This window comes from Equus przewalskii, chromosome 3, assembly GCF_037783145.1.
Source record: "Equus przewalskii isolate Varuska chromosome 3, EquPr2, whole genome shotgun sequence".
Classification (NCBI taxonomy): Eukaryota; Metazoa; Chordata; class Mammalia; order Perissodactyla; family Equidae; genus Equus; species Equus przewalskii.
In genome coordinates, this window is record NC_091833.1 from 111,673,358 (window position 1) to 111,699,452 (window position 26,095).

General features: G+C 42.7%; 2 long non-coding RNA genes across 4 annotated transcripts in view; both read right to left on the reverse strand.

The window, feature by feature from the left end:
* LOC139082381 (uncharacterized) overlaps nt 1-2,907 on the reverse strand; it is an 84,656-nt gene extending 81,749 nt beyond the window's left edge. Inside the window, exons 1-2 of one of the 2 annotated variants that reach the window (XR_011538310.1) lie at nt 2,703-2,841; nt 507-543 (exon numbers count right to left, since the gene is read on the reverse strand). This is a non-coding gene — a long non-coding RNA (uncharacterized lncRNA). Of the gene's footprint in view, nt 1-506; nt 544-2,702 lie in introns of both variants that reach the window. The other variant, XR_011538309.1, reaches the window with a different exon arrangement.
* A 4,470-nt stretch (nt 2,908-7,377) lies between these two features.
* On the reverse strand, nt 7,378-17,202 carry LOC139082382 (uncharacterized). 2 transcript variants are annotated; one of them, XR_011538312.1, is made up of 4 exons: nt 17,050-17,202; nt 16,179-16,288; nt 10,448-10,614; nt 7,378-7,693 (listed from the first exon to the last, which is right to left on the reverse strand). It is a non-coding gene; the product is annotated as an uncharacterized lncRNA (long non-coding RNA). The 2 variants fall into 2 exon arrangements; XR_011538311.1 differs by lacking the exon at nt 7,378-7,693 and adding an exon at nt 8,585-9,634.
* Nucleotides 17,203-26,095: the final 8,893 nt, after the last annotated feature.

Here is a 26,095-nt window from a genome sequence, read left to right on the forward strand (position 1 = left end):
TAATTTCTTTGATATAATTTATCGCTTTGCATGCCTTCATTTGTCTGTTCATCCAGTGGAAGGAAAATAACCATGTTCTGAGCGCCTACTAAGTGCCAGGCACAGTGCTAAGGCATTCTCACATACTTAATTCATTTAATTTTCCCCAAATCCCTATGAGGTAAATGCTGCCTTCTTCACATTATGGATAATGAGACTGACTCAGAGCTGGCATTCTTTGCCAAAGGTCACAGGACTGGTCAGTTTGGGTTTCCATCACCATTCCTTCCAGGGCTACCATGTTTGTTCAAATGGGTTGTGAACGGTACCCTGTGGGGTTGTTCAGTGTGACAGCCCAGTTACAGCCCTATGTGACATCAAAGGCCAGTGAGACATGCTACCCAGGATCCTGCTATCCCAAACTTCATTATCACACCAATTCTCAATTGTATTAAATTATGGCACTAAAGTATGGAAGAAAGGACTCCACATACTGGAAAGTCAATAAATTCGCAGTAGTAACTCACTTGTTGTAGACATTTGTTTTGTTCTCAAGAAGGTAATCTGTGTAGAAAAACAAAGCATAATAGTTATTTTAAGGCTTTCTAATAAGATCCAATTTTTTGGGTTTTCCTTCCATAATTCCATCTCATTTATCTTACTCAGAATCCTGAGCTCCCCAGGAGAGCTGAGAACACAGGAAAAAGCAAATTAAGACCCCAGAGCCTCAGGAATACCCTTCAGAAAGTTCATGCTCTGAAGCATAGGCAAATTATCCACAGGACTGACTTACATCTTCCTTTTGCCCTTTTATGCACTTTTTCCTGACTTAGAACCTATTCACTCTTCGGTTAGAAAGGATTCCAAACGGTTGATTATGGATTGACCAGCCCACAGCACAGATGAAGCACCAAATTAGGAGGTCTCAGAGATGCTGATGCAGGAAGCAGGATATGATGGTAGAAATGGAAGAACGATGAGAAGACAGAAAGAAACCAAAAACCCTCACAGTTGGCTATAGTTCACGTGAGGGCAGACATCCACCCAGACTTCAAACGACCCCTGAAGGATTTACTCTTGAAGAGGAGTCGACAAACCAGGCCCACAGGCCAAATCCAGCCTGCAGCCTGTTTCGAGAAAAAAGTTTATATTGGACCACAAACAAACTCTTTTATCATGGCTGCTTTCAGGTTGCAATGGCAAAGTTGGGTAGTTGTGAAAGAGATCCTCTGGGCTATAAAGCCTAAAGTATTTATTTTACAGCTCTTTACAGAAAAGGCACGCCCACTCTAGAATAACAGTGTTACAGGGATTTCTCCCAGTCGTCAGGTTAAGCTCAGTTATGCGGGTCACCGCTACGCTGTAACTGTAGAGAAGCTGTGGAGTGATCTTGCAATCATGGTACTCGCATGCATTTAGAGCGTCATCCACTGAACACAGATTCCGAAAGCCCTTAAAAACACATCGAAGCTTAAAATAATCATCTTCCCTTACAGGAAAATGCACTTACTTGATATTAATGGACCTCTCTGCCAGGAATATTCTCTCAGATCTGTGTAGTATGCACTTTCATTTCATTCAGGGCTTTGCTCAAATGGTACTGCCTCGAGGAACCCCTCATGACCCTCATGACCCCTGACTCCTAACCTAAGTAGACATACTCTTGGTTTCCCAGTGCCCCATCCTCTGCTTTATTTTCCTTCAAAGCACTTAGCGCTAGCTGCCCTTGTATTGTAGAAGCATTTGTGCGTTATTGGTTCCCTCTCACCAGAAGCCAGGATGCCTGGGGGAGGGGCCTTGTTCACATCATCACACTACAGCCACGGGCCCTATGAAATTACCCTGTTTGCTCAGTACATACTTGTTGAATGAATAAATAAATGGAGTCAAGCAATGGCACTAAGTAGACGAGATGTTCCCTTCCTCTTATTAATGGTCAGGAAGGTCAGCAAGAAAAAGAAAAAAAATCCCTCATTAAAACATGAATTTTTTTTAACTCGATGATATACCAAGAAGTCTAATGGAATCATGGATGAAAATATTTCTTCTATTCTATGGTGAGACTATGAGACAGAGTGGCAAAGGCGTGGAATGAGACAGGTCTGGGTTCAAATTCCACGTCTGTTTTCTAATATTTGACCTTTTTATATATAAAATATTTGAATACATGTATTACTTATATAGATATTTATATAACATACTATATATACAAACATATGCATATATTCAAATATTTTATATATATGAAATCTATATACATACATATATATATATATATATATATATATATATATATAATGTGGTTACAATTAGTTACCATGAAGAGTTATTACCAACCAAGAGGACTGGACTTTTTTATATATAAAATATTTTAATATATACATACATGTATATATTCAATATTCAAATTTTACATATAAAACAGCCAAATGTTATACATAGGCGGCTGTGGTTAGCCACCACAGGGGGATTACGAGTGAAGACGAGGCGTGCTGAGTTGCCGTAGGAGAGCTTGGCCCTCAGAGCGCTCAGCGAGTCGATTTACTCCCACTTCCCGCAGGAGAAGTGAGACGTCGCTGCTCAGACCCGCCTCCACGGTTCTCCACTAAGCCCTCAGTTCCCCACTTTTCATTTAGAAAGTCAAAATGAGAACCAGAAGTCGGCTCCCAGGCCAGCACTCCTTGGGTCCCCCTCTCCTTTGTTGGGAGGAGGGAGTGACTCACCTCCGAGGGAATTCAGGAAGTCTCTGGAGGACGGTTGCAATTTGTTGACTGTTTTCCACAGTCTTGTCGGTTGTCATAGCTCGACTTGAGACAGCCCTGCTTCCAGCCACCCTGTCAAACAATGCCTGCTTTATGACTTCAACGGCCAGCAGCCTGGAGTCTGCAAGGGCCGCTGGCTCCCCCTGCGCGCCCAGGACCGGTAGGCGGAGGGGACCAGCAGGCTGAGGGGATGCGCCTCCAAATCGAGGGCGGGTACACGTTCCCTGTTCTCAACTCACCGCCAAATAGTGCAATCGCTCCAGAAGTTTTTGGAAAAAAATATCATTCAGCCTAAAAGGCTAATTTTATGCTCTACTCGAAATGACTGCCAAGTTTTTGAAAAATGCCAGAGTTAAAAGGCTTTTGTGAAAAGGGTGCTCTGGGAGAAGGAAGGAGAAGTGAAGGAATGTTCTCACCCAGACACTACCTCACTGTAGTAAGAAAAACAGAATAAAGTAAAATGAAATGAAAGGTTTGCTTTTCACTTTTGAGAAAGAGCAGCCAGCTCAGCACACAAGGAGCCCTTCTGAAATTTTAAGGACTTCTAATTATAACAAATAAGCCTGGCCTCAGACTAACGTCCATCGCTGAGATTAACAACCTCCAGCTGCTTGGAGAAGTTTAGCTCCTCCGTAGACTCCTTCCAGCTCATGTAGCGAATCCTTGTTTGTCTACAATGTTGAAGGAATGGAGGATTTCTAGTCTATTAATTAATTCAGGTCAGGAATGACAAATAAAACCAGACATGGTTTCAAATCCTGGGTCTGTTACTTCACAGCTGTGTGACCTTGGACAAGAGCTTAGCCTCTCTGAGTTCAATTTGTAAAATGTTGCCTAACTTTAAAGGCTGGTTAGGAAAAGTAAGTAAAAACCTATTTTCAAGGTGCCTAAATGAGCGTGGCTTGGAATAATCTCATCTTATTCCTGAACTTCTGGACATGATATTTTAAGACGGATGTAGGAAAGGGGCTTAGGACCATAACTTGAAAACCTAAGATGGAAGTGACAGATGAGTTATAAGAGTTTTTTATGTGTTCTGGATACAAATCCCTTATCAGACATAGTATTTGCAAATTTTTTCTCCCATTTTGTGGTTTGTTTACATTCTTGCTGGTGTCTTTTGAACAACAAACGCTTCTAATTTTGATGAAGTCCAATTTATTTATTTATTTGTTGTATGTGTATTTGATGTCATATCTAAGAAACAATTGTCTAACCCATGGTCACAAAAATTTACTCTTTTGTTCTCCAAGAGTTTTATAGTTTTGGCTGTTATATTTAGGTCTAATATATTTTGAGTTAATTTTTTATATATAGTATAAGTTAGAGAATCCAACTTCAATCTTTTTCGCATGTGTATCCAGCTGTCCCAGAACATTTGTTGAAAAGATTATTCTTTCTTCATTGAATTGTCTTGTCCAAAATCAGTTGATGATAGGGGCTGGCCTGGTGGCGCAGGGGTTAAGTTTGCATGCTCCATTTTGGCAGCCCAGGGTTCGAGGGTCCAGATCCCAGGCACGGACCTATGTACAGCTTATCAAGCCATGCTGTGGCAGATGTCCCACAAGTAAAATAGAGGAAGATGGGCACAGATGTTAGCTCAGGGCCAGTCTTCCTCGGCAAAAAGAGGAGGATTGGCAGCAGATGTTAGCTCAGGGATAATCTTCCTCAAAAGAGAAAAAAATTCAATTGACGATAAATGTAAAGGTTTATTTTGTACTCCTGATTCTATGCCATTGTTCTATATGTCCATTCTTATGCCAGTGCCCCGCTGTCTTCATGACTATAGGTTTTAGTAAGTTTTGAAATCAAAACATGTGAGTTCTCCAACTTTGTTGCTCTTTTTCAGGATTGTTTTGGCTGCTTTGGGTCCCTTGCATTTCTGTATAGAGTTCATTATCCGCTGGTCAATTTCTGCAAAGGAAGTCTGCTGAGATTTTGATAGGAATTGTATTAAATCTGTAGATCAACCGTGGGAGTACCACCATCTTAACAATATCGAGTCTTCTGATACCTGAACATAAAATATCCTTCCATTTATTTAGATCTTTAATTTCTTTCAACAATGTTATATCGTTTTACAAGTCTTTCATTTCTTTTGTTAAATTTATTCCTAAGTATTTTAAATTTTTTGGTGCTACTCTGAATGGAATTGTTTTCTTAATTTTGTTATCAAATTGTTCATTGCTGCCGTAGAGAAACACAGTTGATTTTTATATATTGGTCTTGTATCAATTTAAGCTCACGGTGGGCACAACAGCCACACATGGACAATAGTAAATAGAAAACTGCAATTGCGATCTGCTAAATTCACAAGTCTAAGGTGTCAGCTTTTTCCTTTATATCCTAAAAACATTGGTTAGAATTACATTTTAAGCCCACATTTATCAGAAAATCATTTTAATTTTGCTTTTCTCTTTGAAAGACATTGCCAGAGGAGATGGAAATCTGCACGATGGGCAGGAGCAGACAGGTGGGAGGCTCGTCACGACCAAGGACCTGGAGGTGGGAACGGGCTCTGCTCTGCGTGGCCTGGCCAGCCCCCTACAGTTTGACGCCATCTTTCCATTCTTGCAGTAAGAGAGCAACGAGCAGGGAAGCCCTTTTCTTCATTAGTGCCATGCTAGGACAATAAGGGGGGACATCCTCTGTCTTATTCAATGTGTTGTCCTCTGGACAATGCTTTCGATTATAGTGAAACCTAAAGAAATCAACAACTTTTGTTCGATCTGTGCTTCTTGTTTTACAGTTTCGGTATATTCTCCCCAAACCACTTCTGCTCCTGTTCCCCAGGGACTTTATTCCATTTTCCATTTTAACACCATTCTCGTTTTCAAAATCACTCATGCAGCACACAGAAATAGAAATGTAGGCTACCTGAGTCAGCCTGAAAGAGTAACTATCCGGTCCCTCCCCATCTGTAAGTGACCCCTGCGACACTACGCTTTGCACACACGTCCCTTTCAGCCCCTCTTGCATGTGTCACAGCTATCGGTTCACAGGTCTGTCCACACAGACCCCTTAAGAAAAAGCGGCATGTCCTTTTCAAGGCTGCATCCTTAGAGCAGTGGCCCATAGTAAATGCTTAGGAAATGTTTTCTGAATGAGCGTGCAAGGGAACTTCCTTGTAGCTTCTCCTTTACCCTTTCTGAGGCCCCAGACAGCTTTACCGAAATAACTGCTTTGGCATAATTTTTCTAAACATTTCTTCTGACATTTCTTTTAGGAAATAATTTTACCAAAAGTCAGCAGAGTTATTGAGCACCAGCCGCGTGGAAGCCTCTGCCATATGTTATGAGAAGTACAAAGAACAGGGCCTTTGATCGAACTGGGGGCACAGCTTATTTAGGTGACAAAGATAAGTGCAAACATTGACTGAGTGCTTACTATGTGCCAGGCATGGTGGTTTGGTGAATATAACTCATTAATCCTTGCAGTAAACTCAAGAGAAGGGCGCTGACATTGTCTTTTTCAACAGGTCAGGGGATGACACACAGGTGGGCTAAGTAGCTTACACAAGGTCACCCAACTCATCGATGGCTGGGCCAGGATTTGATCTCAGACAGTCTGACTCCATAACATATTCACTTAACCCTGTGCACTACTCAGCACATAGGAAGTCACAGGTGACCACTGACGGGCAAAATTTTGCATCTCACCAGTAATTCAGGGCAGCAGGAGACTGTAGGTTAGGATGTTCGTTAAAGTACTCAAAGAGATAGTAGATTTGAGTTGGCTGCAGAAAGCTGGGCGAAATTTACAAACAAAGGCAGGGAACTCTAGGCAAGAGGGAAGGATGGGCAACACCATAGAGGCAGGAGGGGGCCCCAGCCGTTCTGAGGTACTATGGTCAATAGGGCCCGATGCACTGTTCTGGGTAATGAAGATCGAAAAAGACAAATTCCATGCTTTCATGTACCTTATAGAATAAATACGTTCAAAAATAAAGATAGACTTGTCCAGTGGTGATATTTGCTATGAAAAAAAATAATATAAAGGAATAGAAAGGGACAAAGGAGGTGCTGCTATCTTATATGGCGTGTGAAGGAAACAGCCTCTCTGAGAAGGTGACGTTTCGCCAGACACCGAAAGGAAGAAGAGGAGGGAGTCATGGGGAAACCTGGAGATGAGGCATTTCCAGGAAGAAGGAACAGAAAATCCAAAGGCCCTAGGGGAGTGGATTCTTATCGAGTTTGAGGAAAGTAAGGAGGCCAGTATGGCTGGAGTGGAACAAGTGAAAAGTAGAGAGGTGGGAGGTGAAACCCAACAGGTAGCTGGGGCCAGGTTCTACAGAGTTTTGTGGACCATCGCAAAGGCTCTGAATTTTCTTCTGCTCAAGACTTTCCAACAGCCTCCCATCTGACTCAACGGGGCAACATATGGGCCTTCTGTTTTATAAAGATCACTCTGGCCGAAGGCTCCTTGGATCAAGGAGTAAGTGAGCAGGTAACCAGGAATATTGGAGGAGCAATCTTCTTAACAGAAACATTCCTGTAGAGAAGTAGGGAGAATTGAAGCTGGAGAAAGTAGACTGGGGATGGTCTTGTTCGCCACGCTGACTAATTTGGGTTTGACCCTCCAACAATCAAAGGGTTGGAGGAGGACACAATACGAAATACATGATACAAGACTCAGATTTCCTGTCTCAGATGTCTTCCTTTTCTATGAATAACATGAGCACTGATGATTTTCAGAATGTTTTTTCAAGTATATTCGACTAGGTGAGATACAGGAAACCAAAGAAACTCTAAACTAGTAAGGGCATAGCTGTCACCAATCCTGGGACAGGTAAGGTGCATTCCAGACAATTGTATTTTACTAAGAGCAGACCTCTTCTGAGCATTTCCTTTGTGTTAGGCATTCCTGTGCATGCTTCCCTTGGATTATCTCTTTGACTCTTTCCAAAACTCATGCAGTCAGGCGCATCTTGATTGCTCTCACAGAAGTGGAACCTGAGACCAGGAGAGTTCAGATAACTTAGTGATGGTTACACAGTTAAGAAAGGGACACCTGAGATTGTTTTCATTGTTATTTTATAGTCCTTTTTTAATATTTCCATACACTAATATAAATATTTACAGCCAAGTTATTTAATCAAGTGTTTATGGACAATTCCCAGCAACTCCTAACAAACTGTTTGTAGTGGATGAACTAATAATTTCTCTGTAACACGTCCTGAAAACCTGAGTTTGGGAGCTGGGAGAGAAAGTGAAGGAACATCGGTCAATTGAGACACAGGAGGTGACCTAGAAGAATGTGGATCCTGCATTCCTCAGTCCAGTCTTGATGATATTGGACCAAAATAAAAATAATAATAATTGGTCTTAAAGTCAAATTCAGAGTTTTTAAGATAAGACAAAATATATAGTTTCCTTTACAGGATGCTTATAAACATCCATATAATTACTCAGAAGGAAATTCAGTAAGGATTTTAGTCCTCATTCTTCAATTTCCACGGGCTAAGATTGACATCCCGAGGTGCCACACCCAGTGAGTGTTAAACTGTGCTAACGTCAGGTACCACTCTCTCATCCCAGGATTTATTTCGTTACCCAACTCTGAATTTAATATCTGATTATCAGTGTAGCCACCATGAGAGAAGGGCCAGATGTTCTATATCAGCCCTCCATCAAAACCCCACATTTCACTCCTAAAGAAAACAGGACATCCTTCTGGCTTAGGGCATTATATTCAACTTTGCCGACTAGAGATTTCTCCTATCAAACGTGGCTACCCCAGATTTCTCCATAGAAGTCAGACATAGGAGTAATGCGTTCTTCACATTAATCACACAGTATATAAGCCAGGAGCAGGGTGTCAGAGAATCTCTTCTCGACAACATCTTTTATCCATCAGTTTGATTTTATTTAGCAGAAAAGACATCAGAGCTGGGGGCAGCCACCCCTTCCAGCCCTTCTAAGACTAAAGATGATCCCTACTGATGCTGCTCATCTTAGTTTCCTTATCTGCAGAACCAGTGGACTCCTAACTCCTGAACATTTAATACTTGTCTTATCAGATTTAATTGGCGAAACATTTTGTTTTCTTATACTAGTTCAAAAGGAAACTAAATCATTTGTAGGTGACTTGGCAAAATTGAATGCTGATTAAATTCAACTACAATAAAAAATTGGTTTACCTTCTACCTTTCCAGGCAAGGAATAGAGAAGGAAACCAACTACTTCAACATAAATAAGATGGTTGAACCTTTAGAATTTTCCAAAGGATTGAATGGAAATGTCATGAAGAATGAAAGCAATGAGATAGGAGAGCAACATTGGCTTGCATCCTTGCATCATTCTTCCTCTTAGCTCCACCTCCCTTATCCACTTATGTGTCCATCTGCCTGTCTATCCCTCTATCCATTGTCCTATCCATATCCGCCCGTCATCTATCATCCATGTCTATCTATGAACAATATGTGCGGTTGTCTATCCATCTATCTCTCTATTCTTATTTTTAAACTTTCTTTATTTGACAAGCATACACTGGGCACTTATGACCTTAGTCAGTCCCTCTATTAGTAGGGATATCATAGTCAATAAAGTAAAGACCTGCCCTCAGTTAGCTTATTACGGAGAGATTGATGAGTGACTATAATGACACCTCAGTCCGATAAACACTATGAACGAGGTTAGCACAGGTTCTGTGGCGACTTGAAGGGGTGACACCTGAAGGAGACTCTGGATGGATAGCAATTAAACCATCAAGGAAGGCAGGAGGAGCAGGATGCAGAAAGAACAGAATGCACCAAGTTGTAGAGATATAAAAGAGAAGTCAGAATCCGGCCAATCCGGAAAGGTGCATGTAGAATCAAGTTAAATCTTTGATTGTACTTTGAACTTGTTTTCCAACAAGAGTCCTGAACGTAACTGGAACTCTGCCCAGAACACCTGCAATCCAAACATAAATACTGCAGTGTGGTTTAATTTATCTTCCCAGAAATAGGTGACTGCTGATGTCATGTAACACATTCTGGCTGTCAACAGAGACTTGAGTGTATTGTCAGTGCGTAGCATAAACATGAATGCCGGGGTGTCATTTGACACTATCTGGAAAACAGGTTTCTGTTAAGAGAGGAACTGGTGGGAAAAACAAGGAAAAACAAAAGGAAGAAAGCATCCCAGCACTGGATGCGTGTATTCTTTACCACCACTTGGAGAGTTTGCTATTCCATTTAATATGTTGCCATCCCAGGTGAAAACAACAGAGAATTTCAGTTATTATCCAAATGGGATTAAGAATCTGCTTCCCACACTGACGTGCTGATCTAACACACTTTCCTCTTTGGATTTGGTCTTTTAAACACAGCCTATTAAAAGTTGCTTTAATTGGCATTTTGTTAGAAAGTTAATGCAAACTTACCAAAAATAGCTTGTGAGAGAAGCAGATAAGAACACAAAAGAAAAATACATTCTAATTGCATAAATTCTTTTCTTTCAGTCAAGCTTCTTTTCAAAGGCAGTTTTAAAAAAAGTGGCTCAGTAAGTTACCCTTCGGCAGTCTTGTCTCTCTGGCAGCCTCCATTCGCCCTTGAGGGATCTCTTCCACTCCTGCTTCTATCCCTCTGTCCATATGTTGTCGGTTAGAAGTCTTTCTTATTCACCCAACCAATGCTATGGATGATGTATTGCGTATTGCCCCTTGCTACACACTATCTCAGTTGGTTTGACTCTGTTCTGTTTACCCCTTTGCTAAGAAACTACCTGTTCATGTGTGTCCTTTGAGAGCTGTTCATAAATCCTGTGTCACAGAGGTTTCACTATAGTCAATTTTTGTTCTTCTCAAACACAAAGATCCACATTGCCCATCTTGTGCCAGGTAACAAAGGTAAAATAGACTCATAGTCCTCCCCTCCAAAACGCACATTGACCTGTGGGCAAGACAGAAAATTACACTAAAACTCTGCATGTGAAACATTGAAGATCTCCACAGAAACAAAGAGAAAGAGAAACACAGCTCGCTCTGCAGAAGAGCAAAGGGAAGGTTTCCGTTCCCCCTGCCCAAAACACGGACCGTCTTACATGTCAGGAAATGGAATTAATCCCATGGGTCACTCAATTTGCCCAAGTCTCTCTAAAACTTCCTTTATTTGCATACCCTTCACTTGCTTACTATATTTGCATAATAATTGTATAATTACCTTTCTCTTGAAGCCACTAAGAGTCCGTTGAATAGTAAAATTAGAATCTACTTAACTTGGCTACTTTCTCTTTCTCCAGCTGGATTTCTCTTCCTGTTCTGCCTAATGCTCTACCATTCACATGCGCCTTGCTCCTGCACAAACCCACACACCTACTCTTCTCTCTCTGGAGCAAGTGGGCCAGTAAAACTACCAAGGTGTGACTCAGAGACTGCAAGAGGTCATCATACACTGTGATCACCTTCATCGCCGTCACATCAACCATCGCATTTGTGAAGCACTTAGCAAAGATGGTTAGTGTGTATTAGTATGTACATTTCACCAATAGGCTTAAGAAAGCCTCATATCAACTCCGTGAGGTTGGGATTCTTCACTTTCTTTGCAGATGAGGAAATAGGCACTCAGAGAGTCCCCAGTACCTGAGCCTTTCCTATAGGAACTGAGACGCGGGCTGAGGATGTGGAGCAGACACTAGATCAATCAAAACTGGAGCACAGAGTCTGACTCACAAGACTGGTGAGTCTGGGAGTGGTTCTGGAACTGCTTAAATCCCTCGCTCCTGTTCAATTCTAAGAGTCCTGGCTGTGGGGAGGAGGATGGGGCAGAGGGCAGGAAGCAGGCAGAGCTGACAGACGGCCCTGAGTTCCCTCCCGCCCAGCAGCTAGGACTGTTCTGCCTTCTTTGCTCACCAGGCTCTGCGCTAATCCCATTTGACATGTCAGTGCTGCTTAGCGTCTCATGGAGGAGCCAGCTTTGTTCGAGATCCCATAGACACAGAGGGCCCGGCGGGGATTTCAACCCAGGCTCTGAAGTGGTTCAGCCTGTGCCCCCTCACTCTGCCAAGGCTGCAGGCCACACATTAGCTGAAAGTTCTGAGTGTCAGGTCAGCTTTGTTCTGGTCACATCTGACCTTCTGCCTCGGTTATGGAAATGGAGTTTCCTTGTCATCCTCAAGGCCAACTGCCCACGTAGTGGCTGAGTACTGGTCCCAAACCCCAGTCTCTTTCTCTCTCCCTGTACTCCAAGATTGATCACTGGGTTGCTACCCCAACCCTTGGGCCCGAAACCCTATTAATTACCCTTTACTCTCATTATCCTCAACTTTTCCAACACTAAGTCTCATGCTTTCTGCCCCATGGCTTCCTTTCTATCCTCAGATAGAAGCTTTTGCTAAAACCAAACATGAAGCTTGAGCCCAATTCCTTGATGTAAGACCTAGCCAATGCTTCTATCTTAGCACCTAATAATTTCTAAGAATTTCCTAGCCTCATGTTCCTATTATTCTTCTTTCTCTCAAGCCTTATTTTATTATCTTGTATATTTCGGCCCTGAGGCTAATTGAAAGACAGGACCACGACCTCCAGAATAAAGTCTCAACTTCTTAACACACAGAGAGTGTGACCATGATGACATGGACCCCAACAAACTTTCCAACCTCATCTCTCACCATCATCTGCCACACCTGTGATGACCCAGAACCACCAAACTTCTTAGGCTTCCCTGAACACACCATTCTGTTCATCCCACTCCCCAGTTACATTTCTTGAGATGTTTTTTATTCTACTTGGTAAACTCTTATTCACCCTTCAGATCCAGAGCTTACATCACCTCCTTGAAGAAGGTGAAATCTACCTGTCTCTTTGAAAAAGACAGAGAAGGCATGTGTTTCTACTATTACTGATAGTCAGTGCTATCCCTGCTCCTTTCATGAATTTCTATCCTTCCATTCACCTGTCCCCAGAGATCCGTCCAATGGGTGCATTGGTAGAAACGTGAACTGAAATCCATTTGACTATTTAGCTAGCTTATTCCAAGGCTATAAAATGACAGTCCTGGGAGCCCTCGTGGTGTACAGACATCCTTAATAGATCACGGTGCTCTTTCATACCAAGCCTGCCCAATCTCAGGCCCCTGTGTAAAGCAATGTTCCAGGAAACTACCACCAATCAATATGAAATGGAAGATGAATTTCTGCTCATCAAAAGATCGCATGAGGGCCAGCCCCAGTGGCCTAGTGGTTAAGTTCGGTGTACTCCACTTCTGCAGCCTGGGTTCAGTTCCCGGGCATGGACCTATGCCACTCTTCTGTCAGTGGCCATGGTGTGGCAGCAGCTCACATACAAAAAAAAGAAGAAGACTGGCAACAGATGTTAGCTCATGGCGAATATCTTCCTCAGCAAAAATAAAAAGTAAAAAAAGATTCCATGAGAACAGTGAGAAAGGAAGCCTCATTCTGGGAAAAGATACTTACAATGTACGTAACAAAGGATCAGCATTCGGATCTTGTATAGAATGCCAACAAAGGAAAAAAGAAAACAAATGGTACCTTTGCTGCCTTCACTCTAGGAAGGGAGATTCCTCGTGTAGGGACTGGAGGGAGACTTGAGTTCCCTGAGCTTAGCCTTTATGAACATAAGGAATGAACACCACAGGAACACACAACTGTTTGATGTCAACAACAGGTGTGAGTCTGGCTTGTGGCCCCACCTTGGCTCCGCTCACCTGCTTCGTCCCAGAGCCAGCAGACTCCAACGTCCTGCTAGCAACTTGTGTCCCTGTGAGTAGCTGGCAGGGATTTCTGCCTGATTTGATTCTCCTTGACCACGGCACCTGTGGACTAGACCAAGATTCTTATGGGGAGCCAGAAAAGGATGAGCTTTCTGAAGCAGCCCTGACACAAAACATTCGACAGTGAAGCAAATCTGGTCGTTCTGTTTGTTATGGCAGCTGGGTTTGCGCCAGAATCTAGAAGACGCACGGTGAAGACAGTTGCAAGTCATTCAGCCATATTTCTTGCTAAATTGCTGTGCCCTCAATGGTGAGTCTATTAAACTTTTCTTTTGTTAAGCTTCCCTCAACTATGAAAAGGACAATTTGTCAACAGATTGGCCCCCATGAAAGGGAGCCTGAAAGGGAGAGGTTGAGCTGAAGGGTGTCAGGATTCCCTCACCTGACAGTACAGTGCCATTGCTTCTGCTCTGATGTTCTGAGAGGTGATAAGTGAGCGGTGGAACTGGGAGATTACTGGTAGACTGACAGCATTGCATGCAGCAGAGAGGTCAGCCTCTGGTGTCTGGCAGGTTCAGGCTCTGCAAGCCCAGGGACTAGGGGCAAGTTCCTTAATTTATCCAACCTTTAGCTAATTCAATTACAAAACCAGGTGCAGGCTATCTCTTCACACAGTTGTAAGGAGGAAACGAGACGATGCCTGTAGAAACCCGCTGTAGTGCAGGCGCGTAGGAGAGCGGAGTGAGGAGGAATCTGCCTCCTGCCCTATTAGCACTCCTAATAAAAAGGGAAAAAAGTCTGTTTACCTAATGGGCTAGTAGTAAAAGCCATAGACTAACTTTGAAAATGCACTTGAAGGATTCGGGCATCAGCAACATGCATCCAGAGCCAACTAGTTAGGAGAAAGGCACCGATGTATTGTGGACATACGGTAAGTCAGCTCTCTGGGGCCACAGACATCGCTATTCATTCTCTGTAGATCTCTAGCACTTCACTGCGCAGCAACACAAAGCTAATATTCTCTGAAAAGTGATGAGAGCATCTTTGGACAAAATATAACAGGCATCAGGTAAATAGCTCCTATGAATTACGGGCCCACCAAGACAACATGGATGACACGGTGCCTGCACAGAACGAATGAGTAAATCAATGGGTCTTTCAAAAACACACAGATGCAGGGCAGGCCAGGGAGCAGATAAAAGTAATAATCATGGAAAGTGATATGTTATCATGCATTGATTGTTCTGGGAACTTTGCTATCCTCATTTCCTCAACACTTAACCTGGAGAGAAATGGGGAGTATTCTACTCCTCACTCAAGAGAACTGAGGCCCAGAGGCTGCCTCGCTTACCCAATGCCATGTGACTGATACACAGGGAAGCAGGAATCTGACTGTCTCCAAAGCCATTTTTCTTAAGGTTAACTCCAGCCAGGACTGACTGGGACTTACTCTGAGGGGACAGTGAAGGGGAGAAGGTGGGCTGTTGTGAAGAGTGTCCAGGGTAGCGACAGCCTGAAGGGTATGGTGCCCAGGGGGAGGGTTGTGGTACAGGGTCCATGGGCAGACACAAGGTCTGGGCTGCCTTCAAGGCTCCTGCCGTGGGGGAGATTAGAGGGGATGCTGGCAGGGGGCCCCCCCAGAGAGGCAGTGTGGAGTTAGGAAGCTGTGGCTAAAACTGGGAGGGCAGAGCGGGTCATGGAAGACAGTGCCATAGCTACAAAGGCCGTAAGCACAAAGGGACTCTCCGGCAGGTTCCTTTCCCTCCTGTGTGAAGCCATTCCTCAGTCTTCCTGGTCTTGGACTGTGCTCTCTGAAATCTCTTGCACAAGGAATTTCATAACATGAGATGCTGTAGCTTTTACTGCTCTATTGACTTCTGCCATGAGGGAGTGGCATTAAATAGTTCACATTATCCTTTTTAGGATCACGTTGGCAAAAATATATTAGCAGATGTAATTGTCTGACACTTCGAGGAAGCGGCATCTCAAAAATAGGAACCCATGAAGAAGGAGGAAGAGAGAGAGAAAACACCTGTCTCTCTCTGCTTCCTGTGGCTATTTATTTTCAAGATAAGGCTTGTTTTTTTTTTTTAATTTCGGCCTCGAGTTGCTGGCATATTTATTTATCTGCTTATAATGTTTTTTTTTTTAAAGATTGGCACCTGGGCTAACAACTGTTGCCAATCTTTTTTTTCTTTTCTGCTTTATCTCCCCAAACCCCCCCTGTACACAGTTGTATATCTTAGTTGCATGTCCTTCTAGTTGTGGGATGTGGGACGCCGTCTCAACGTGGCCTGATGAGAGGTACCATGTCCGCGCCCAGGATCCGAACCCTGGGCCGCCGCAGCGGAGCGCGCCAACTTAACCACTTGTCCACGGAGCCGGTCCCTCTGCTTATAATGTTGAAGACGCCAGATCTAGGCCCTTGACTCATCAGTTCTCTCCTCTTCTATCTGTCCTCAAAAACTCCAGTCTTTCTTTGTTTGTCATGAAAGTTCAGAGCTGAGAGGAACTGAAAGGGTGTCTAGTCCCCATCCAGAGTTTGAATCCTTCTCCCTGTGTGTTTACCCAAATTCAACCGAAACCACCCAGTGACAGAGGAACAACACCCTCCTCCCACAACAGGCCTTTCCCAAGTGCAGTCAGATCATTACACTTCTGCTTGTAAACCTGCAGAGGCTTCACTTGCTGTTAGGATTAAAAGCGAAAAGCCTTAGCAACCTTGCCAAGCTTCCCCTCATCACAGGACCTTTGCATATGCTGCTACCCCTGTGTACTTTCCATACCTAGTTAAATGCACTTGACCTTCAGTGCTGCGCTGGATTTAGCTTTCATGGGCTCACGAGGGCTGACTGTTAAATTTTCAGGAATGTTACAAGCTGGTTGTTAAATAGAGCTATTATTAAAAATAAAATTACATAAAATCATGAATAAATTGAATTAAAACAAAGGTAGCACTCAAAATTCATCACTTCCTGATTATTATACTACACTTTACTACTATCTATGCTCTTCTATTTCCCCAGCCTTATTGAGATATAATTAACATTGCATAAGCTTAAGATGTATGTGTTGATTTGATACATTTGTATGTTGCAAAATGATTACCACCATAGCGTTAGCTGGTACCACCATCATATCACATAACTACCATTTCTTTTTTGTGGTGAAAATATTTAAGATCTACTCTCTTAGCAACTTTCAAGTATATTATATAGTATTATTAATTATAATCACTGTGCTGTACATTGGACCCCCAGAACTTATAACAGCAAGTTTGTACCCATTAACCAATGTCTCCCCATTTCCTCCTCCCCCAGCCCCTGGTAACCATCATTCTAGTTTCTATTTCTGTGAGTTGAGCTTTTGGTAGATTCCATATCACACTGTATCTATGCTCTTAATATCATTTCTGTATGGTAGAAATGCTATATAACGGTGGTTCTTGTTCTCATCTTTCCACTTCCAACTTTACATTCAGACACGCTAGTGATAGCCTGAAATCAGACGTAGAGTAAACATTTACACTATGGAAACTGACAAATGCTACACATCTGAGCTTGTTCCCCTCACTCCCCCACGCCCAGCCCCTTCAACAGAGCCCATCATTAAACCTTTAGCAGTGTACCACGACTTCAAAATAACTTCCATCCTCACTTCCTGTGGCTGCCTTTCCTGATCCTCAGTCTACATCAGATCCTTATGTGGTGCGATTTCATAGGACTGCATTGTTTTCTTGCACAGTCTTCTCTTTTTGTAATTACACATTAACAGTAAATTGCACTACTAAATATGTAGATTCTACATTCTACAGACCATAGAGCAGCATGGAGAGAGCAGAATTCTTGCTGGATTCTGCACAGTATTATTTTGCTCCTAGCAACAAAATGATGCCAAACTCAGCAGAAGTTCCCAATAAATACCTGAAGGGTGAATATCAAACTCAGATTAATAGAAACGTTTAACAAGAGTTGAAATCTTCAGCCTCTTTTAAGGAATAAGAATAATTTATTATCTTAACAGAGAATGAGAATTCTCAGGAAGAAGCTGTCTTCTTTTGGAGTAACATTGATAAGCTATCTGAGGTTAAAAGGAATGCCTGAGGACTGGGCGTTAGCAGGAGCTAGACACAAAGGATGTGGCTAACCCCCCTGCATGAGAGGAGAGAAATGAGTATCCTGAGAGCGTGAGGTTGGAGGACCAGGAGCTTCAAACTATCCAGTGAGAAATCCCCTGTAGTTGGGTGGCCAGAGAGTGTTTAAGAAAAAAGATGTCTGATGTTTCATTTGAAGTTTTTGTTGATGTGCAGTAAATAACTCTAGATTCTAATCTCCCTCCGTAATTAACCGTTAGTGAAGCCCTGTACATACACATGCTATGTGTGTGCACATGAGTGTAAATTCAAGGAAGGGCTATATTTCACGCTTGAATTAATGCCACAGTATATGTGTGATGGCAAGATAATTCATAAGCTGAAATGATTAAACATATACAGGAGTTGAGAAGTAGAAGTGATTATAATCAAGAAAGACTAGGAATTTCGAGAAGTCTTCTTGGTAGTTCTAGACTTCCAGTTCATAGGCATATGAGATTTGGGGTTGTTTGTTGTTTTGCCTCAGATCTTAAGGTGCCAGAAGACTGGGAAACATTTATTTTAGTAGTGGTCCTATTCCTAACCTAGAGAACAGAAAATATTTCATTTGTGGCTGAACGTTCCCTTTGAGGAAGGGGAGAGGGGAAGGTTGGAGCCAGCCAGACCTGTATTCAAATGCAAGATTAAAAATGCATCACCCAGGTCAAGGCTCATCCTCAAAAGCTAATGGAGGCTGAATTTAATGAGGAGCAAGGAGAGGGGAGGGAGCAGATCTTAAGACATATTTTGGAGATAGGAACATCAATAAGACTTGTTAATAGATTAATGTTGAGGGTGAGGAAGGCAGTGGAGTCATAAAATGACTCTAGGATTTCTGGGTTTAGAACCCGAGGGGATGGTGATATCATTTAGCAAAAGGGGAAGAAACTGCAGGAGCACCATGGTGCAGAAGGAAAGTCTGTACCATGTGAGTTCAGGGGTGCAGCGATGAGCTCCTGTTAGAGCAAAGACAGCCAGAGATGGTGGGTGATGCGGGCTTGGCGAGCCAAGGAGTCAAAAGAAAGATTTCTTGGACTCTCAAGTTCTGCTATTAGTGCTCTTTTATTCAGAGAATAGCATGGGGACAGGACCCATGGGTAGTGAAAAGCTTCAATGTGTTGAGGATTAGGGCTAAATTTATAAGGCATGAGTATGTGACTTATTTTTACCAGACAAAGGAAAGATGATGCAAAAAGTCATTAAGATGGTATCACTGCAGGTGGGGTCTGGTGATTGTGTGGTCGTATAACTTTAGATACAAATCGAGTCATATAGATCGGCATGTAGGCCAGGGCTTGGGTTTCTCTACCTGGCACAGTGCTGATCCACATCAGTGGATATGAGAACCTTTCACTTAAAAGGAGGGGGAGTGCCCAGAAATACTCATGGTGAAGTGGCATGATTAGGGTCACACAGCCCCTGCCAACACTCCCGCCGACTATATCTGTTGATTTCTACTCTTTCACTCAAGTTTTGCTGATCAGCATCCTGTGGTTTACTTGGATAGACTTAGAGATTTGAGTCATATTAATGTGTCTATATTTCAAATCCATTTCTTTTTGAAAAGCAAATGCAGTAAAAAATAATGGCTTGAGACTGCATGTAAAAACTACTCTTCTGGGAAATTTCCAATATGCATCTTTCATGACTTACTTATCTAATCTTTCCTACTTGCAAGAACTATATATTAAACTCTGAATGAAACATTATCAAGTAAATATCATAGAGGAAAAGGGGCAGAGGAGCAGGTAATTGTATATAAATTACCTTTTACAAAAATCTTATCATTGTTCTTATAGTTCAAGGTCTAATGAACATCAAGAACAAAACATGGCACTAGGATAATATAATTTAGGTGTGATCTCAAAGAGTTTATATTATCAAGAGTCACCTGTATTCCAAGTTACAAAGTGCCAAATGGGACACAAATAAATTCAGAAGAAAGAGAAATCATTCTCACTTAGCAATGATCCCAAGATTTGAGTATGAGATAATCGCAGTGATTATATAGTGTCAGGAAACTAACAGAACTCCTATAATATGAATATGGATTAAGATTTATGGCAAATGTATGGCTCCACAGAATAATTAATTGTTGTATGAAGTGATCAAACTTGGATATATTTGGTACACAATAAGTAGAAAATAGTATCACATATATGTGCTGAAATCAGGTGAAAAATGCGTCCCAGTGCAAGGACCACTGAGTAGATGGCAAATATGCAGCAATTAGTTGATAACATTCCTCTTGACCAAGGTAGAGCCTGGACATCTTGTTTGAGGCATCAGGCCGGGTCATTCTTCAATATTAAGGTCAACTATGCAAAGGCACTTATATAACACACACACAAAGATGAAATATTGCTTCGTTGATGTTTCTTCTCCCCAACAGAAGACCTAATTCAAAACTCATGGCACGCATGCATTCTTCTTGACACAATTTGGCAGATACTAGTCTGAAGGAGGCAAGAGGGGTTTTGTGTAGAGGTATCAGGGTTTCTCAACATCATCACTATTGACCTCTTGGGCTGGGTAACTCTCTGTTGTGCAGAACTGTCCTGTGTGTTGTGGGATGTTTAGCAGCATCCCTGGCCCCAATTCACTAGAATGACAGTCTTGGTCATCAAATATTTTTGTGCATATGTATGCTTTTAATTTAGATAAATTTCGTTGAGGAATAAACCTCAGTCTCTTTCTTACTTTGTAACTTAAGACGATGCTTGAATATCTTTCCATGTGTCCCTCTGCTTCATTGATTCTCAACCTTGAGCATAGATCAGAATCTCCTGGAGGGCTTGTTAAAAGAGATTGCCAGGCTCCACCCCAGAGTTTCTGATTCGTTAGAACTGGGCTGGAGCCCATGAATTTGCATTTCTAACAAGTTCCCAGCTGATGCTGACGCTGCTGGTCCTGGATCCACAGTCTGAGAACCATTGCTCTAGTTCATTTCTTCTAGCTGCTGCCTAGTGTTCCATTATTGGCATCCTCAGTATGTTACTCATTCATTCCTCTAATGATGGATGGCCTGGCCGTCTCCTACAAACAGTGCTACAGAAGCATCATCCTCGTGCCTGTCCCTCACACACTGGGTGTGACATTCCCTAGGTCTATACCTAGGAATGGCATTTCTGGCTCATTGGGCGCATGCATGCTTTATTTAAATGAGTACTGCCTGATCACACTGTGGAAAGGCTGAGCCCAGCCACGCTCTACCAGCTGTGCCTAAATAGCTTTATCCCCACTTAACAGAGGAGGAACCAGGAATCAGGAAGTTAATTAAACTCACCCCTTCCGCCCCTGTCATTAACACAGCTAGTGAGTGAAGACTCTTGGTGCAAAACCCAGTCGGACTCCACCCTGCTGGTTTCTTACAAAATGATCTTTCAGTGGCTTTGAGTTCCACCACAGAATTTTCCGCAGCTCTCAGACTGACCTTTTTAATTCACCTCACCGGTAAATTGTTCTTATTTACCCTCCCCAGAGCTCATAGTCTTAAGCTAGAAAAAGAGTAACCATTTTATTGAGAATTTTGCCAGTTAAAAGAGTAAAGGCACCTTGTCTTTATGATCACCCCCAAAGTTGGGTTGGATCTCCCAGCCTGGTCAAATTCCGATTTTTTATGAGAGTCACTCACTGTGACGTATTCTCCATCCCTGCTCACTAGAGCCTCAGGCTTCTGCCTTGACCTCCGCAACACAGGGGTGGCTGGGACAAAGCCATGTCTAAGGAAAGAACTCCAGACTTGATGGGATGCTCCACAGATACCTACTGCACGTGACCCTACAGAAATTACCCTTTACTCATATATGTCTGTTAGAGTTGACAAAGCATCTTCATGGCAATGGTCCCCGACCTCCCTGTTAGGCAATGCCAGGTAGTGTCATATCCAAGTGGAGAATAAAGCTCCACATAAGTGATTCTAGGTCTCATGGCTTATAAGAGATGGGGTTAAAATTCTGGAGTGGGCATTTCCTTCCCACTCCACCTAACTCTGAAACATCTCTGGGCTTCAGCTTTCTCCTGCATAAAATGAGGAGGTTGAAGAAGTTGTTGGTTTTTAATCTTTAAATTACAAGTTTTAAATTACAAGCTTTACAATCGAAATGTTAGTTACACCACATATAGATTGAATTGTGCCCCCCCCCCCCAAATTCATATATTGAAGTTCTAAGCCCGGGAATCTCAGAATGTGACCTTTTTTGGAAATATGATCGTTATAGATGCAATTAGTTAGGATGAGGTCTTACTGCAATAGGATTGGCCCCTAGCTTCCACCAGCGCTAGGAGAGAGGCCTTTTCTTACAGCCTTCAGAAGGAACCAACCCTGCCCATGCCTTGATTTCGGACTCCGGTCTCTAGAACTGTGAGAGGATACATTTCTGTCATTCTAAGCCACCCAGTTCAAGGAACGTTATTATGGCAGCCTTAGGAAACCAATACACACCCTAATATATTCACAGCACCCCATCTGATAGGCCCCATCCTTTCTAATTCTAGGCTCTGCATGTTGCACAGGGTATCTCTCTAGCTGGAGGGCAGGGATAGTGGGGGAGTTGAGGGTTGAACCTTCTCTTTCTATAGCTGGGACCCATCTGGGAGTAGTAACTGTCACTTCGTGTCACCAAGGAGCAGGTCAGGTGTCTGCAGGTGTTGCCAAGTCAGAAAGTAGGGAGAGGAGGGCACCCTCTTCTTCTCATTCCGTACATTGTCTTGCCCATCCGTCTTTACCTTAAATTCACACTGCACCAAATGAAGCTTAGGTTCCCAGGCAAGCTGATACATGTACCAAATGGTGACATAAATGTGGGTCCCTGGCCTGGAATAAAGCCACAGAAAGTGGCGATTCTGGCATAGAGGAGATTGTGTGACTGCATAAGGATGTTAGAATTAAATGATCTTTACAAAGAAGGTCTCACCCCTCGGGCCACAGTTAGTCACCACTGGCTTAAGCAATTCTTTACCAAAAGGCCTTTTTTGCCATCTCCAGGGTATTACGGGAACCTAGAGGAGAATCATGCCCCTCGTCTAGTTTCTTTGGCTCTTCTGCTTCACAAGGGAAATAGGCTTTGAGTTCCAGAGATAGAGGATCAGGGACACACCCACTTGTGCTCTGTCATGCCCACCTCTCCCTCGGATTCCACCCACAGGCCTCCCCCCTTAACCCTTTTCTCTGCAGGCATCCTTGTCTCCACCTGTGTCCTCATCTCACCCTCTTCCCAGAATTCAGCAACCCTCACCTTGGAAACAATACGCATCAGTTCACCCACTGGTATGTTCTTGGGTCTTAGATGTGATCTGTCTCAGACAATTGTATTTGAATGGCCTCTTATTCCTTCTGAGGGAAAGCATGGATTCTGGGCATGAGGTCTGCTGGGTCATCAGGAAAATGGGAGGTTCCTCTCCCATGCAGGGGAAACTTGAGTCCTGGGCTGCATTTGCTCCTGCCTTTGAGGGTCTCTAAGCAAACCCATCTCTTCATCATTGGGGCTATTTTCTCCCAAAGCCACATCTAATTTATTCCTTTATTCACTCAATATTGGGCACCTACTGTGTGTCAGGCACTGTTCTAAGCACTTGGCATACAACGGTGAGCAAAACAGATAAAGTTCCCTGTTCTAATGAGGTTTGGGTTCTAATAGGGGAGACAGAAAATAAACTACAAATATGATCATCAAGTGAGGCATATAGTATTCCAGAAGGTGATCTGAACTATAAGAACAAGGAAAGGTAGACAAGGAAAAGGAGGATGGAATACTGAGGATGGGGGATGCGTGTTGTAGAATTATGTAGGGTGGCAGCATGGGTCTCTTCAAGAGGGTGCCATTCGAGCAAAGTCTTGAAGGATGAGGTGAGGGAATTAACCATGCAGATATTTGGCAGAAGAGCATTCTGAGCAGACAGAATAGTGGGTACAAAGATTGTAGATGGGACTGTGCTTGCAAGGTTTAAGGAGCAGCAGGAGGCCAGTGTGGCTGGAGCGGAGTAAGCGAGAGACACCTATATGACCTCCACGAGAAATGTGTATGTATAATATACAAACCTTTATACAATCTCCTTCCTAATAATAAGTAATTATGCTGAGAGTAGCACTCAACCCCTTGTGTCCCTGTTCTGAAAGGTCTCACAATGTATCCCACAGTATAACTCCTGGGCAAAATCATATATCCCATCCACACACAAAAATGATCAAAGCCACGCTGCCTTCCCTCTGCTCGCCCTCTCTCCCTGGCCCCTGGAATATCCTCAGACTCCTCCAGAGAGCACTAGAATTTCAGTGAACATAGATCAATGTGGTATAACTGGAAGAGACGCAGGAAGTCCTGCAATTGAGTGATTTCCAACCTAGCTGTTTCGACAGACATTTATTATCTACTGTGTACCAGGAAGTAATACGTTAAATGGCAGGCATGATTAGTATTAGTAACATTATTGCTACTGTACAAGAGTCCAAAAGCTGGGAATACTAAGATGAACAAGAAATAGTCCCTGCCTCAAGTGAAAAAAAATGCAAAAATGATTTCCCATAATACGATAAGAGCAAGCATTTCCTCGGTGCTACACACGTTCCTGGCAGTTTTCTGGTCACTTTCCATGTGTTATTCCTGAGACCTGATCCCATTTGCATCCATAAAGTCATAAGAAGAAGGAGATTCTGAGAGGTTAACAAGTTTCCCTAAGTTAAGACAATCAGTGAGTGGGAAAAGTGGAATTCAATCTCCATCCGTTTGATCCCTGAGCCTCCTGATACACTCTACAGGTGCATGATTAGAACCTAAACAGTACGTATACTTAAGTGCCGCAGGAACAGAGAGGAGCAGCCCTTCACTCCCTCTTTGTGGAGTCACAGGAAGTCACAGAAAGCTACAGAACAGTGGGGCATCAGGTTTACAAGTGGGGAAAGCACATTCCTGTGGAGGAAACGCATGCAGAGAAAATGGAAAACATAAAGAGCGCAGCTGAACTAGCGGGAGATGGGGTGGGAAAGGGAGGTTGGGGCCACATTGTGGGAGCCCAGTGATCTCTGTTTAGGAGCGTGGAGTTTACACTGGGGCCACCTGACATTCTATCCTGCTGAATGGGTGATTTGACTCACTCCTTAACACAGAATTGGTGAATTACTCCCCTTTCCCAATCTCTATTTACTTTATCTTTTTTCCTGGGTTGTCAGAAGGCCAATAATTTGGCACCCAGCTCTGAAAACATGCTTCCTTTATGTAGTCAATAAGCAATTATAAAATGAATGACATATGTATTCATATTTTAATGCCAAGCAATATGGCAGGCCTTGGGGATAGAAGAGGCGTTTATCAACATTGGATGGTTGGTGGGTTGGTTTGTTGGTTCGTTGGTTGGTTGGGTTGGTAGCCTACTTGGTTGATGGAATGTATCAACGAATACAGTGAGCTCCCCAAATTCAGAGGCCACGTCATGGTCATTCTTCCATCCCCCCAGTGCTTAGTACCATACCTCATCTATAGTTGCTCTCAACAATTATTATTTGAATGAAAGATAAGATGAACATGTGAGTGGGTATATTTATAAATGATTGAATGTATGAACATACAAGTGAGCGGATGAATTGACTGTAAGAACAAGTGAAAGAATGAACAAGAGTGTCCATGTTTCATCCTATCTGTGTCTGTCCCTACAGAGAGTAGAGACTTTTACCTGCACATACATATTCTCTCTCCACTTCTTTCAACCTCCTTCCCCAAAACACAATCCAGAAGTTGCGCATATTCCTGGGGAGAGGATTATGTCAATGTGTTTAATTTTTTAACTAAGCTCTTAAAATTTGAGATTATTGTAGAATCGCATTTAGTTATAGGAAATAAAACAAAGGGCTCCAGTGAGCCTTTACTCAGTTTCCCCCAGTGGTGATATCTCACAAAACTCCAGTGCGGCATCATCACAATCAGGATATGGACATTGATACAGTCAAGATACAGAGCATTGCCGTCACTATAAGGATCTCCCACGTGCCACACCCTCTTCCCTCCAGCACCCCCCATTCTAATTCCTGGCAACCACTTATCTGTTCTCCATTTCTATAATTTTCTCATTTCAAGATTGTTAAATAAATAGACTCACACAATAAGTAACCTTTTGGAATTGGCTTTTTTCACTCAATGCAATTCTCTGGAGATTCATCCAGTTGTGCATATCAATAACTCATTCCCTTTTATTACTGAGCAGTATTTGATGGTATGATGTACCAAATTGTTTAACCATTCACCCATTGAAGGACATTTGTGTTGTTTCCAGTTTTTTTAACTATTACAAATAGTAACCTGTATTTGTGTATGTGTTTTTGTGTGAACATAAGTCTTCATTTCTCTGGGATAAACACCCAGGAGTGCAATTGTTAAATGTTAGTGTTTTAAGAAACTGTGAAACTATTTTTCAGAGTACCTGTACCATTTCACACATTCCCACCAGCAATGTATGAGTGATCCAGCAAGGATATGGAAAAACTGGATCACTCATACATTGCTGGTGGGACTGTCAGACAGTATAAATACTCTGGAAAATAGTCACTAGGTTTTATTTTAGCCATTCTCATGACTACAT